Source organism: Sminthopsis crassicaudata, chromosome 6, assembly GCF_048593235.1.
Source record: "Sminthopsis crassicaudata isolate SCR6 chromosome 6, ASM4859323v1, whole genome shotgun sequence".
In the NCBI taxonomy this organism is placed as follows: Eukaryota; Metazoa; Chordata; class Mammalia; order Dasyuromorphia; family Dasyuridae; genus Sminthopsis; species Sminthopsis crassicaudata.
This window is the reverse complement of record NC_133622.1, coordinates 196,662,511-196,675,305: the sequence shown is the minus strand read 5'-3', so window position 1 is coordinate 196,675,305 and position 12,795 is coordinate 196,662,511. Positions and strand designations below refer to the sequence as shown.

Genomic DNA, 12,795 nt, shown 5'->3' with positions numbered 1-12,795 from the left:
GGATACAGGTCTTGTATCTTAGACCTTAGGCTATACTTGTTCCCACTTAAGGTTTGATGGGATAAAGGTCTTTATCCGTTTTAGACTTCATTAGAATATCAGGAGCCTCTTCAGTACCTCCCATTATGTCATCCTAGGTGCCTCTCCCAATTAGGTCAGCCCCATCCAGGTACCTCCCCCATTACGTCATTGTTCTTGTTACCCTATAAAAGAATCTTGTGTATCTGACATGGGGGCTGGATTCTTTGAGATGATAATTTCGTCCAGCCCTGGGACCCACCGTGGATCCATTTGGTCGCAGGAAATCTCTCCATTTAATAAATTCTTTATTGGATATTCTCTAATTTCTCCAGCATTACACTTCTAATATTGCTGATGAGATCTGCTGAAAAACTCATGAAAATGATGATCTCTACTCTGGGTTTGGAAGAAATGCTGTTGGCTCAAATCATAAAACAAACAAAAAAACAGGCACATACGCCAAAAGAAAAGCTAATTGTTTAAACAAAGGAAACAACTTATTTCCTAACAAAGAGGTGATTAATTCATTTAAAACTTAAAAATAAAATAGAAAAAGAAGAAAAAAATTGTCATGTGCACAACATTGAACAAGAAAGAATTCAAAATGTAAAGCAGTAAATTTCCATTTCAAGAAAGTCTATATAATAAATACTACACCTTGTGTTCAGAATTGTCCATCTTTGCTTTCTTGTAGGTTTTTTTTTTGTTGTTGTTGTTCCTTGCTATGCTTTATTCCCTTCCTCCTTTCTCTTGTAACCAAGGTTACAATTAATCATGGATAATACACAGAAGCATATATACCCACATATATAGCTATAATCATATACTCATATCTATGTAAGACTGTATTATGCTTGTTTGTTCTCTGTTTCTCTGAAGATGGATGACATCTTCTTTTATGAATCATGATTAATTTAAAATGGAGCCAGAGATAGAGAAACAGAAAGAGAGAGAGAGCCTCTAGAGACTTGTAATAACTTTTTTTCAATAGCTTTATTGTTTAATATTTGTTCAGCAGAGGAAGGAAGGAGGATACCTCCCAATTTATTTTTACTTATTTAATTAAATATCCCCCAATTACTTGTACAAAAAAAGTGTTAACATTCATATTTTAAAATTTTGAATGCCAAATTCTCTCCCTCCCTATTTTCCCTACTCCTTGGGAAAAAAAGCAATTTCACATAGAATATATATATAATTCATATATATATATATATATATATATATGAAGTCACACAAAGCATATTTCCATTTTAGTAGGTTCTGAAAGAAAACAAGCAAGAAAAATAAGCAAAAAAGTGTATGCTTTGATCTGCATTGAAACTCCCCCAGTTCTTTTTCTGGAGGTGAATAACATTCCTCATAAATCCCTCAGAATTATCTTGGATCCTCATTTTGATCAAAATCAGTAAATGATTAACAGTTGATCATCAAAAAAAAAAATTGATATTACTATATACAATGATCTTCCAGTTCTGCTTACTTCACTTTGCATCAGTTCACTTAAATCTTGAAATCATATATCATCACAATCATATACCACAACTTGTACAGCCATTCTCCAATTGATGGGCATTCTCTCAGTTTCTAATACTTTGCCACCACAAAAAGAGGTGCTATAAATATATTCATAAAAGAGATTCTTTTTCTTTTCCTTTGATCTTTTTTTGGAATACAGACTTAGTAATAGTATTGGTAGGTCAAAAGCTCTACTCCTTTGGGCATAGTTCTAAATTACTTTCCAGAAATATTTGAATCAGTTCACATTCCACTAATAGTGCATTAGTGAGAGACAGAATTTTTTTTTAAAGCTTGTTATTTAAAAAATAATAAACAATGAACTTTGTCATAATCATTCCTGGGTCTCAGTGTCATAATTTGTAAAATGAAAGGAGTGGACTGCATTATTGATAAGGTTTTTTTTTTCCTCTAAATTAAATTTTTTTTTTTAATGAAGTGTTGAAACATAGTACAAAGTAGTAGGTTTTGTGACCCTATCTACACATTTCTCAATACCCCAAGCACATGCAGAAGGCTGTAAGTTGAGGGTATAATATTTATTATGTTCTTTAAAGTAATAATAGAGAAGAGATCTGTGAATGTGAGCCTAATACTCTTCTTCTGCATATATGAAAACACTCACTTATGTTGATGCTTGTCAGGTTCACAGTAACAAAAAAAAAAAAAAAAAAAATTAAATAAAAGATAAAATGAAGGAAAATGAAATCAATTGCTCTGAGCACTGCTCCTGCTATACTGGTACATTCTGGGAGATCTTCCTTCTCTGTGTTTTACATTCTAGTAAAGTATCCTTGTACTGTCAGATTATTCTTTGCATAGGGGTTTGTTGGCCAATATAGAGGTATTTGTTTTGTCCTCTTCAAAACCCACCGTGGGAATTTAGCCTCTTGTGCTTTACTATTGAGCCATGGAAATATGGAATTCTCCATATATTTTTTTAGACTTTCCAAACAGTCTTTAACTCTTTAAAATGATCTCTACATTAATAGCTCCATGTCTAATTTCTCTTAATCATTCAAGAGATACGAATACAATTTCTTGCATATCTCCATTAGGTTGTCCCCTCTCCTCAACAATAACAACAAAAATAACAATTTCTCCAAAACGGTGGTTATTGTCTAACCTTCCTCACTTTCTACACACTTTCATTCTGACTCCACCATTTCTATCTTTGGGATCACCATTCACTGGATCTTTCCATAAAATGAATTCTATTCCAATTATTCATGTGGAATATTTATACCCAACTTGTGGTAGAACCTTCTGAGCTCATTTTGGTCTTATCAGATATAGTCTGACACGCCATGTTTTGGTCCCCAACATCTTGATGTCATTTTGGTCCTCCTGGAGAACTGAGGGACAACGAGCAATCAGTCAATTAATTAAGGAACAAAATGTGGAGAGAGGAGAGAAATGAATAATATGAAGAACCAGTAATAAAGACAGGACGTTTTAGGAAGCGCTAGATCCCCCTGAAGCAGAAAGGGTTTGGAAGTTGAGATCAGGTATTTTCAATGCTATCCAAATAGTCCAAGAATTCCAGGTAAACACTGAATGATATAAATATGTGAAAATTGGAAGATTTGGCAATGATGATGGCAAAGTATAGACCTTTGACTTGTCTCTCTCCTTAACTTCTCATGTTTAATTACATACCATTTTGGGGATTCCCATTTGGAATCTATTTCCATAGCAACACTGACCCGGACTGTTTCAGTAGCTTCCCAAGAAAAATTTCCATGGCCCTCCTACTCTCCTCTCTGCTACCAAAAAAAACCCCAAAAGCTCTAATGATCATGATTTCCCCATTGTTTTCCATTTCCATTTCCACTGCAAAAAAACAAACAAATAAATAAAATGATAACGTGAGAGGAGAAGGAAAATGTGTCAATTTTTTAAGATCTATAATTAAGACTATTTATCCCATGACAACCATTCTGAGAAAATAGGTCAGACCTTCATGAAATAAAGCAAAAAAAGTAAAAGTCATACTGGGGATATAGCTCAGTGGTAGAGCGCACGCTTTGCATGTGTGAGGCCCCGGGTTCGATCCCCGGTGTCTCCATTAGAGTTTTCATGGGTTCATCTTAAATTCGCTATCCTCAATTCCGTCCTTCATGAAGTTGCTACTTCAAAAAGCTTTTCAAGACGCAACTCAGTTTTGGTGGCAACTTCATTCTGAACACCACTTAACCTTTCGAATCCCAGAAAAATTTGGGAAAGTCAATTCAAGAAGAGCTTCCTCCACTCCACTTCACCTAGGTTTGCCATCCGCCAGCACTGCACCATCCATACTTGGAAACAAGTTTATGCTTTTCAGAATGTCCACATAGCTGATTGTGCGTATAGAGAGTGACACACTGACTGCCAAAGAGAGCTTAGCATTTAGGAGGATTTGAAAGAAAATATGGGAGAGAAGAGGTCTACAGAACACTTGTCCTGACTTCATTGTCAGTGAAACCTGAGCAGTCTACCAGCACCATGCCATTAAATGGGACTGCTCCCGTTTGAATTATTTTACAATGATTCTCAAGTCGAACTGCCTGGCTTTCAAACTCTATTGCAGAGTGAAACAACTCCAACTCAGGAGTTGGTCACGTAGCTTGAAGGCCAAACGACTGATTTATCTAAAAGATTATGTAATCTTCTCTCTAAAATGTAATGTTCTCTGTTGAGGTTTTCTTGGGGTCTCTAGGAGCAGTCTTCGTTTCAGTTCAGTAATCACCACAAAGGGTTTAAAGTCCAAATCCTTCATTGTCTCCTTCAAAGTCCTATCTCCTTCACTTGGGGCTCAGTTAGTTGTCTTAGAGGCCTATCTCTCTCCTTGGTTCCGAGAGCTTGAGTTTCCGCCTGCCTTTTCTGGCCTCCCGGACTCCAGAGGTTTGTGCTTTAGCCTGCAGCCACCACAAAGGTGGACGATGGAATGAATCTGGATTTCTCAGCCTCCGAAGCTTCTAGTGTGCTTGTCTTTCTGGCCCTGAAAGCTTCTAGCTTATATATTCTCCACACTGAGTACAACCGATCATATCACTAGGAAACCATTATTTATTGTAGGATTAAATCACCAGTCTCCATGCAGGATTCCTGATGGATGAGAGGAGGTAAGGGAATCAAAACTGGAGAATACTGGCCTCTATTCCGTTAATTCTCTCTTGGAGAAGCTAGTTTACTCACAACCCAGCCCTGCCAAGAGAGAAGTACGTCTTCAAAAAGCTAAAAAAGATAGTGTTTGGGGGTCCATCCTCACAAAGATTCCTGTTAAAAATTGTACAAATGCTTTTAGCAAGGTGTTCACTTTCGACACACTTAAGGATTTCACCCAAAGTAAAATCCCTCATATGAACAATGGCTGAAGGCAAGAGGTACCGGAATGGCTAAAGGCAATGGACTGCGAATGCTTAATGAGTCCTGCCCCTTGTGTCTGGAACACTGGGTTTCAAAATCGGACTTCAGATGTTTAGTTAGCTCTATAGATCGGGCCAAGTCCCTTAATCTCTGCTTTCCCCAACTGTGAAATGATGACAAATTATAGCACTGATCTCCTGAAAGGTACAGGTTTAAAGAATTCAATTTTTATTAAATTAAATATTTTCATACAACTTAGTATCTTAGGTCTTGTGGGAGCGAGCCATTCTGCCGGAACAAATCATAAATCTCAGCCTAATACCTCCCAAGGTTGTCGTGAGGATCAAATGAGATAATATTTATTAAGTGTTTAGCACTTAATAAGAGTAGACTCTTAAGAAAGCGCCTGTTTCCGTCCTTCTTTGCTTTGTGCCTCAGCGTGCGGTCTACAGTGTTTGCTCTCCCTTCCCAGCAGCATTTGCGGAGTACCAAATAGAAACCCAGAAGGACACTGAAGGAAGAAGGGTGTCGGATTCCTGTTTGACAGCCTCTCTACTGGAAATATGGATGAGATGGGAGGGAAGGCATCTGCATCCTGTCACTGTCACAGAATCAAAACTGGAGGATGCGGGCATCGATCCCGCTACCTCTCGCATGCTAAGCGAGCGCTCTACCATTTGAGCTAATCCCCCGACACAGGAAAAGCTTTTGGGGGGCATTTTATAACGAACGGAATGTAGAGGGCTGCACGTTTTAATGCTTGTCCCTGTCTATTGAGAATTTAAGATGAAAGGGGACTTGTGGTGGTTGGGGGACACTAGAGACCCGAGGAAAAACAATGAGGGAGGAGAGCTCAAGGAGACAAGTATACATATAAGGCAGTGGGGAGACTTGAAAGTAAAAATTTCCTTTACATAAGGAAATAAGGAAAAGAAATGTCCTGTATTTCTGCACTTCGAACATCCACGAAATGAGACAATTTTAAACATTTTGGTTTTTTTTTTTTTTGTTTGTTTGTTTTTTTTTTTTTTTTAGGCGGTTGGTTTGAAAACTGTCGACACATCGGCTCCGTGGCTTAGTTGGTTAAAGCGCCTGTCTAGTAAACAGGAGATCCTGGGTTCGAATCCCAGCGGGGCCTTTTAGTTTTCAAAACCTCGCATCCCCAAATCGCATGAAAAGTGAAATCCAGGAGCTTGAGCAATGTTTCCCAGCTGGGCCTTTTTGCCTTTTTTTTTTTTTTTTTTTTTTTTTTTGGTCTCTGCTGCCCATAACCAGAATTTCGACTCAGTCACTGTAAGACAAGGAGAAAGAAATAGCTGAACGAGGGCGTGAAATCTTCCTTCCTCAGGACCATAAGAAGAAACAGATTAGGCACTTTAACCTCACCTGCCGGGCTAGTGACTTGAAATTGATCAGTCAGTCACATCAGTTTGCTTACTTTTAGGCTTGGAATTTTTAAAGTAGCAATTGAGGCCTGATATAAGAAGCTATTTCCTAAAATGGAGCCATCCAAAATTGAAATAGACTTTGCAGAATGATAAGAAGTCCTTCCTCACTGGAGATTCCCCAAGTAAAATCAGAATGACCATTAAAGGAATGGGATACCTTGGGAGGAATGTTTAGAATCCCAATTATTTCCCAGCACCTTGAAGGATTAGAAACCAACTCCCTATTGAAGGTCAAATTAAATATCTTATATTTATGCAAGGACACCGTAAAGTGGAAGGTCTTAGTCAAATGTAGGGACAAATACTGTTTTTTTTTTTTTTTGCGTAAGACTCTGTAGTTTTGTCTAAAAGGAATTCTTCCATAATTATAAAGGTATTTTCTCACTTCCCCTTGTCTCCTGACCTCAAATAGGGAAAGTTTTCTTTTAACTCAGCTGCTTGTACTCTGCATATATAGTGTTCTTTCCTTCCGAGGCTGTTAGCTCTCTTTTGATATCTATCCTCTCTTTTGAAATACATTATTTATCTATCCTAAGTTGCTGCCTATTGGTCGTGCACTTTAAGAAGGCCTGAAAGGTTGTTTTAAAAAAATTTCTACTCCATGAAGCTGAAATGATCATTCTTTAATATTTAGTGACCCACGGTCATCTGATTTTCAAAAAGTCTCATTGTCCAGGCTCTAACAAGGGCAGAAATTGAACCCACAGGGAAAAAAGCAAAATTAATAATAGTCCATGATCGAACCACTCAAGCCACCTTCTCTCCCAAAGAGGTAAAGTCTATTTTTTACTGGTTTCAGGAATTTTTGGACATGAAGATGAAGGGCAAGCAAGCTAGTTGTGTCCAGGATTTAGAATGTGATAGGAAATATTATGCAGAAAGGGCACGATCTGCCCTTCAAGAACCAAGAAGAATGAGATTTCTTGCTCAGATATTCTGGGCGACCAAAGTCGAAATCTTAAAGGAACAGAAAGGAACAGATTCATTCCATAGGCATCTAAAGGCAGTCGAAAGAATTCACCCCACGAACAACCCAGCCAAACTGTAGCAAATCATGGGGAAAATGGAGAGACTGTGATGAACGGATAGACTCCGTCAGACAACAAAATTGATGGGAAGTTTTGGACAAAAGGTCAAAAAGGCCCCGCTGGGATTCGAACCCAGGATCTCCTGTTTACTAGACAGGCGCTTTAACCAACTAAGCCACGGAGCCACGCGGAAAACCTGCTGCTGAAACGGTAGTAAAAAAGCATGACTTTTCTTTATTGTTTCCTGTCTAAGAGACTTGAGGCTGAACAATGAAGCTTTCGACTTTCTCTTTTGTTTCATCTCCGAATTCCTAATCTTTTCCTTATAGTTCAAAATATCGAAGCAAAAACGCAACCTCGTCTTCAAGCACCTTCCTCCCCTTTCTTTCTAGTTGTCTTCTCTACTCCGATTTCACACAATTACAAACTTTAAGCAGTCCAAGGGACACAGATAAAATGTTCGTCCACTAGCAGAAGTTAAGTAAGAAGAAAGGCAAAGAGTGGTTATATCCTTAGAAAAATGAGTTAACTCTTATCAGGAATAAGACAATTCTTGAGGAGAGACTTGAATTAGCATAAGGTGAAACTGGATGGTGGGGCTGTCTTTTCAGAAATAAAGAGAGCAGTAATTGTAGAGATGGCTTTGTGTCTTTTCTCACAGGCGATACGCGGGAAATAAGTGTTTATATCTGTTGTATTGTTTGCTTTACTGTCACTAATACTGATGGTTATTTAAACCCAGGGGGTAAGTGGAAATTGAGATATAGAGAGGTGAGTTTATAAAGAAAGAAGTTTCTTCAGTATATTAAAAACACACATTTCGCGAAATATCTGAAAATAGCTATTATGCACGAGAGATTTTGCAAAGTCTTCTTAATCTGAGTTCCAGCAATGAAGAAATTTTTTGTTTGCTTGTTTTGGAAAAGACCTCTGATTTTATGGCTGTAGAGAACTCCCTGTATTCAACTCAGATAAGTGATTTTTCTACAGTTCGTATTCTTAATAGGAATGAAATTGCTTGGTAGATTGCTACCCTGTTTTTGAAATACGATCCTGAGCTTCAGTTTCCATTAGTTGTTTACGGACTCGCTGCCTCTATAAGAGATTGCCTAGGGAAGAAATATTAATCATCAAGGGAAGATAAGTCAATAACGAACTGACAAATCAAAGAATTGGTCACCACTCAAACACATTCACTGTTTAACTTTACGTCACGTATGCTATTATGTTCCACGGATTTTTTTTTTCTCTCTCTTGTTTACTATAGAAGAAGAAAACATCAAAAGAGAGATTTGAGAGAATTGAAAACATCTTCAAATAGTCTTGCAACGGATCCAAGATGAGTGTATGCTTTTTACTTCACAGTCGTAAGCACTTTCTCCTCCTCCCCCATTCTCTGGCATACCCCAATGCATCATTGTTCAATTCCCGGGCCCCCAGTTTACTTTGTTCCTCGGGGACCCATCTGTCTTCAATCAGATTGAGTACCTTTTTAATACGGGCCAACCTGCCTTCAATCATACATATTGAGCACCTTTTAATGCGGGCCAACCTCTCGAACTCAGATCCGGACTCCGAGAAGTGGCTATGGTGATTTTTGGTATATCCTCCCTGGGAGTGGATTCCAGGCAATTCAACCCAGAGGTAGCGTTTCCCAAGATTCTTCACAGATTCCCCGCTAAGAGTACCAAAAGGTCAGCTACCCTCCCCCCCCCAAGTCTTCACTTTCAAATCGGCCTCCTAATTGCTCTTAATTTCCTCCTGCTCTTTCCCCTCTGCTATCTCTGGTTTCTTTGAATTTCTCAACAGTAAGTGAAGCAGAATACTAAAGTTCGAGGCCTTCTAGATTTTGTTAGGAATAGCCTAAAAAGGTCACTAGTGAGGCGGGGGATTAGCTCAAATGGTAGAGCGCTCGCTTAGCATGCGAGAGGTAGCGGGATCGATGCCCGCATCCTCCAGTTTTGACTTGATTTCTAGCTGTTGCAATTTAATTTGAAATTGATCTCCCACTTTTGGCTTGATTTCTAGCTGTTGAAATTGAAAAAAACTTAATAAATCAGCCTAGAGAAACTCGGTCCGAGTACCGGGGACAGTTTGACTGGAAGACTACTTTTTTTTTCGTAAACATTGATCACTTGGCAATAACCCTTTCTCTCATCTGTTTAGACATCAGCTTCTCGATTTTCATTTGGTGACGTTTGTAAGTTAACGGCCTTTGTGGGGGGATTAGCTCAAATGGTAGAGCGCTCGCTTAGCATGCGAGAGGTAGTGGGATCGATGCCCGCATCCTCCAGTTCTTAACTTCTAGCTGTTGCAATTGAATTTGAAATTGATCTTTCACTTTTGACTTGATTTCTAGCTGCTGCATTTGAATTTGAAATTGAATTGAAATTCATCTTCCACTTTTGACTTGATTTCTAGCTGTTGAAATTTTAAAAAGTTAATTATTATCAGCCTAGAGAAACTCGGTCCGAGTACCGGGGTCAAAGTTTGACTGGAAGATCACTACAAGAACAAGAACGCAGGCAGCTTTTAGGAAATTGGGGGGTGGAGGAGAGTATGTGGAGGGAGAGAAATGCATAATTCAGTCTTCTTCGCCTCTTGAACTCCTCCGCCAATAGATGGACTGAAGATAAACAGTTTTTGTACTCCTGAGGACATTTCACATTGAAAAAGTCGGAGGCGTGTAATTGAATAGCAGGTAAATTCTATGCAAATGGTGTTTAGTAAAAATTTTTTTTAAACAGGAATTTTCTTAAAGATTGATTATTTGGTAATAACCCTCCTTCCTCTCATCTGTTTAGACACCAGCTTCTCAATTTTCGTTTGACGAGGTTTGTAAACACATGATTTTTGTGGGGGGGATTAGCTCAAATGGTAGAGCGCTCGCTTAGCATGCGAGAGGTAGCGGGATCGATGCCCGCATCCTCCAGTTTTGATTTCCTTTATTTGAGCTATTCTCTTCCTCTCCTCTCCTCTTCATATACTTCACGTCTCCAAATCCTTTAGGAACTATGCGATGGGACGTCATTCGTAATGTTAAAATCGGACATTCAACCTTAAGGACAAAGCAGGGAAGAATGCACCAGTGAGGTGCGCTGGGGGCGAAAGAAACATCCAGGGGGAGAGAGGGACAACAAAACCACACTGTTCACTCTATAGGGGAAAGGATTGTATATATCAAATTCTATCTGACTTCTTGAGAGCATGAGTGAAGCTGTGCCAAAGAGAGTAGTTTTCCCATTTGTCTGCAGAAGCCTTTTCTCCTGGATGTCTCCGGTGACCGTGTAAAGGTTACGCCTGTCCCTAAAGAACTATTACATGCAAGAGAGTGACACTGCTTTATTTGGGTACCTCTAAAATATTGACATTTTGAAATCCCAAACCGTGGTTAGGAGGAATATACATGCGGAAAGAAGGATAGCGAAAGGGACGTGGAGAATAGAAATTTGTATGAGAAAAGCTACTGGAGATGCCGGGGATCGAACCCGGGGCCTCACACATGCAAAGCGTGCGCTCTACCACTGAGCTACATCCCCCGCGTCTTTAAGAAAAGGGCACCGATTTTCTTAATTACCATGTCATCTATTTTCTCTAGCGGGATAAGGATAAATAATGTTATTTAAAGACATATCAATACCACTTAGATCCCAATAATCAAAGAATTTTCCTTATCCTTTTCTATCCCTAAATGTTGAGCCATTCATGACCGTTTCATGGAAGTCTCTTAGGACTCAGAAATGGAGGGAAAAAATTAACATCCAAAGCGAACGGAGATGCTGGTTAACGAAAGGTGGTTTTATATACATACAATTTCTGCTTTATCTTTACTACATCCTTTAAGTCAGGAGAAATTAGTTGAATGATTAAACTGACATTTTCAAGCAAAGATCTTCCCTGCGTTGAAATCTTTTAAAGACGTTTTAAAAACAACTTCGTCCCTGGGTGGGCTCGAACCACCAACCTTTCGGTTAACAGCCGAACGCGCTAACCGATTGCACCACAGAGACGACGCAAAGATCAGTTATCGGAGCCTGATCCAGACAAAAACTACATCTTGTTCTACATGTTCAGTAAGACTGCAAGTCCTCCAAGTTACATTCGAAATCTGAAAAATCACGTTCAGAAAACAAGTCACAGGAAGAAGGAAAATTCAGATTTTAACGTCTGAGATTCTTTTTCCTTCCCTTTTGGTCAAAGCAGGAAACATCCCAAAGTGCTCATCTCCTACCAACAAGCACTGGGCCTGTTTCAGGGAGTGGAAAAGCATCTTGAAGCTAATTATGCCCAAGCTGCAGGAGGGAGGGAAGGAATGAGGAAGGTCAAATAAGGAGTTCCCCCCCTCTCTACTTCCCTCCCCACCCCACCCCCGGAAGAAAACGTAATGGAAATCCTCGTGTCTGGTTTGTGGTATCTCTGACGGGGAGACGTGTCTATTGGGAGGAATCCGAATTCCTTGTTGGTATTTGATAGTTTCTGTTTGTTCAAAATGACGACTTTGAAGTTAGTGGAATATTAGAAAAACTTTACCATCCTCATTTTTAAAACCTCAGAGGAAGGAAACGGAAATGGGCAAAATTCTTTACTACTTCTGGTCTAACATTTTAAACAGCGTGGTCTCTGTGGCGCAATCGGTTAGCGCGTTCGGCTGTTAACCGAAAGGTTGGTGGTTCGAGCCCACCCAGGGACGGTCTTTCCTTTATTAATTGTGATACCTTTCAGCCCTTCCTTGGGCATCGTACTTAGGCAGTTCCCTGTCTTCTGGTACTCCTGACTCATTAATTCCTAGTCACTTTTCTTGACCTCCTCTATTGAGAGACTTTTCTTCCCCTCCCTTCTCTTTCACAGTCCTTTTTCTGATCGGATTTCTGCTTCTGTTATCAACTATAGAGTGCAGGGAAAATGGCTAGAGAGGACAAAAGACAGAAAACCGTGAAAAGAAACAAAAACAATGGGAAAATGTAATCCTCCAGAAGCAGAAAGAGGAGCAAGTGATGGACTGTTACAAAGCGCCTGAAGAGTTTCGTGAGAGCTAGAAACTGAACATTACAGGGCTGTCCTGTATGAATGGCCCCATGATGGCACAGACATGTAATGAACTGTTACTATGCCTGAGGGAACAACCAAAAGGATCATCTCAGAGCAAAACAGGGAGACCTTTGGCAATGGATGCTGAGTGAAGTGAAGAATTATACAGTGATAACACACAAACTTCCAAGGTTCATCGTTTGTTGTCCTTTTTAGCAAGCTTTCCCTGACCTTACATTCGCCACTTCAGAACCTGCATCCATTGCTAGTAGTCCCAATCCCTAGAGTAACGATTTTATTTCAGTTCTAAGGGATAGGCCTTAAAACTGGAAACTAGCTCTCTATTGTGCTATCCAACACCTCCACCATTCCTCCTTACAATTCAGTACATTAGTACTACCAAC

At 39.4% G+C, this 12,795-nt stretch overlaps 10 non-coding genes across 10 annotated transcripts; 6 read left to right on the top strand and 4 right to left on the bottom strand.

The window, feature by feature from the left end:
• The first annotated feature begins 3,535 nt into the window (after positions 1 to 3,535).
• Positions 3,536 to 3,607, top strand: TRNAA-UGC (transfer RNA alanine (anticodon UGC)). Its single transcript has one exon. It is a non-coding gene; the product is annotated as a tRNA-Ala (tRNA).
• Positions 3,608 to 5,506: 1,899 nt separating this feature from the next.
• TRNAA-AGC (transfer RNA alanine (anticodon AGC)) lies at positions 5,507 to 5,579 on the bottom strand. Its single transcript has one exon. It is a non-coding gene; the product is annotated as a tRNA-Ala (tRNA).
• Positions 5,580 to 5,951: 372 nt separating this feature from the next.
• On the top strand, positions 5,952 to 6,025 carry TRNAT-AGU (transfer RNA threonine (anticodon AGU)). The gene has a single exon. It is a non-coding gene; the product is annotated as a tRNA-Thr (tRNA).
• A 1,449-nt stretch (positions 6,026 to 7,474) lies between these two features.
• TRNAT-AGU (transfer RNA threonine (anticodon AGU)) lies at positions 7,475 to 7,548 on the bottom strand. Its single transcript has one exon. It is a non-coding gene; the product is annotated as a tRNA-Thr (tRNA).
• Positions 7,549 to 9,248: 1,700 nt separating this feature from the next.
• TRNAA-AGC (transfer RNA alanine (anticodon AGC)) lies at positions 9,249 to 9,321 on the top strand. Its single transcript has one exon. It is a non-coding gene; the product is annotated as a tRNA-Ala (tRNA).
• A 262-nt stretch (positions 9,322 to 9,583) lies between these two features.
• On the top strand, positions 9,584 to 9,656 carry TRNAA-AGC (transfer RNA alanine (anticodon AGC)). The gene has a single exon. It is a non-coding gene; the product is annotated as a tRNA-Ala (tRNA).
• A 566-nt stretch (positions 9,657 to 10,222) lies between these two features.
• Positions 10,223 to 10,295, top strand: TRNAA-AGC (transfer RNA alanine (anticodon AGC)). Its single transcript has one exon. It is a non-coding gene; the product is annotated as a tRNA-Ala (tRNA).
• Positions 10,296 to 10,830: 535 nt separating this feature from the next.
• TRNAA-UGC (transfer RNA alanine (anticodon UGC)) lies at positions 10,831 to 10,902 on the bottom strand. Its single transcript has one exon. It is a non-coding gene; the product is annotated as a tRNA-Ala (tRNA).
• Positions 10,903 to 11,299: 397 nt separating this feature from the next.
• On the bottom strand, positions 11,300 to 11,373 carry TRNAN-GUU (transfer RNA asparagine (anticodon GUU)). Its single transcript has one exon. It is a non-coding gene; the product is annotated as a tRNA-Asn (tRNA).
• Positions 11,374 to 11,979: 606 nt separating this feature from the next.
• Positions 11,980 to 12,053, top strand: TRNAN-GUU (transfer RNA asparagine (anticodon GUU)). Its single transcript has one exon. It is a non-coding gene; the product is annotated as a tRNA-Asn (tRNA).
• The last annotated feature ends 742 nt before the right edge of the window (positions 12,054 to 12,795 follow it).